Below are 2,115 nucleotides of genomic sequence, written 5' to 3'. Positions count from 1 at the left end.
ATAAGCATGTATTACTTTTTTTAAATCAGAAAAACAATAAAACCTTAAGAAATGGTTTAAGAAGGGAATTGATTTATTGTGTTGTCTAAAATCATATAACAAATATTTTCCAAATTCTTCCAATACCATGCTTCTCCTTAGAGTGATACATTGTGGGAGTAGGTGGAAATCTTGCAAACTCACCTCATGTAGCTCTTTCATCTTTCACAGGTACATTTTGTCTACAAGGTGTTCCTCTCACACTACCTGTGATTCTAGTAAAATCGTCAGTCATGGGGATGGGTGGGGTGGGAGTGGTGTGGGGAGAGGCTGAAGAACATGATCCAAATTGGACAGTAAGAGAAATTCAAGTAATTTCCCTGGAAGCAGCAATTAATCCAGCAGAGTCTCAGTGTTCACTGACTCCAGTGGCCATTCAGATCACTTCCGCTGGGGAGAGGGTTAGGCTCTTTGTCTCCACCCTCAAGGAGTGATGTGAGTTTGGAGTGCTCATTTGCACCTTGAGGGGCAGATGTGTCTGGTCCACCTCTTCCTTGTACTTCCCAGAAAAGTATTAAGCCAATAAATTACCCTTTCTGATGAAGGTTTGAATTTTCTGTCACATACCTCAGAAAAAACTTTTTTTTTAGGTCTTTCTTTTTTAAGATTTTATTTATTTATTTATGTTTAGAGGGGAAGGAGAGAGGGAGAGAAACATCAATGTATGGTTGCCTTTCATGCGTCCCCTGCTGGGAGTTGGCCTGTAGGGAACCGGCCTACAACCGAGGCATGTGCCCTGACTGGGAATCGAACCGCAATCCTCTGGTTCACAGGCCTGTGCTCAATCCGCTGAGCCACACCAGCCAGGGCAAAACTTTTAATAAATATCAACCCATAACTAATGCCACTTGTCCCTTTTATTAAGGTCTCTAAGTATGAGGAATCCAAAATACATCTCAGTCTCCTATTTTTATTTTTCTTACAGTGTAGTAAAAAAAAAACAAAACCAAAACTGTTCCTTACATTCAACTAAACTTTCTACTATAATTTTAAGACTTCTGCTTCCAAATGAGTCAGAGTCACAGAAAGAAAATTTATTCTCCTACTGAAATAACCAAAAGACAAAAAAATAAATAAAATGAAGATTTTCAAGTCACTGGATACTAGGCGAGGTGACTAATGAATGAGGCGAGCCCTAGAATTACGCCCAGTCACAGCCTGGGGAGAACGCACCGTCTCTGCATAAGATGGGAAAGGCCAAAGAGAGTCCAGTGGACTCCCTGAACTGGAGAGACAGAGCCCAGAGTCTGGGGCGATGAAAGGAGCTAGAGGTTGCAAGACAGAACACCAAAGAGGGGAGAACCGCACAGACAGCGATCCGTAGAAGTTCCTTCTCGGCCACTCAGCACAAAACTGATCAGCATATGTGTTTAAGGAAACTGTCTAATGTTGGGGGGGAACTACCTGGAAGGTTTAGAGAATGTGCCCCGTGCTCACACAGGGCTGTGAATAGTGCCCGTTCCTACCAGCAGGAAAAAAACACAACCCGTGACCCATTGGGTAGAACACACCAGAGAGCCATGCCTCAGCAGTTAAGGAAGACTTGGGCCTAGACTGAGCAGGGCCGTGAACCCACCTGAAAACTCATGAAGGCAAGACCCAAGGGGATCTGTTTCAAAGTAACAATTGCATCCCAGAACAAAGTTCAAGGATATTTATAGGAATATAAAAACAGACAGAACCAAACAGGATAAAATTCACAATGTTTAGCATCTAATCAAAATAATCAGATGTAAAAAAAAAAAAAGCAAGAAAACATGACCCATAGTGAGAATAAGCCATCAACAGAAACCGACCCAGAGCTGGCATAGATAGGAGAACAGGCAGAGAAAGACATTAAAGTGTTTATTATAACTACTCCAAAATGTTCAGATGTTTTTTAGAGACATGGAAAATATTTTTAAAAGACCCCAATGCAACTTCAGGGAGAAATCTGTGTCTGAGATGTACAATGCACTAGATGACATCCACAGAAGATGAGACATTTCAGAGGAAAAGATTGGTGAACTTGAAGGCTAAGCAACAGAAACTATCCAAAATGAAAGACAGAGAGTCAAAAGAATCCCTCCTTCCTGA

The sequence above is a fragment of the Sturnira hondurensis genome, unplaced genomic scaffold (assembly GCF_014824575.4).
Source record: "Sturnira hondurensis isolate 20B ecotype Veracruz unplaced genomic scaffold, ASM1482457v3 Scaffold0002840, whole genome shotgun sequence".
Taxonomy (NCBI): Eukaryota; Metazoa; Chordata; class Mammalia; order Chiroptera; family Phyllostomidae; genus Sturnira; species Sturnira hondurensis.
The sequence above is the reverse complement of the archived record's forward strand: the minus strand, read 5'-3'. Positions refer to the sequence as shown.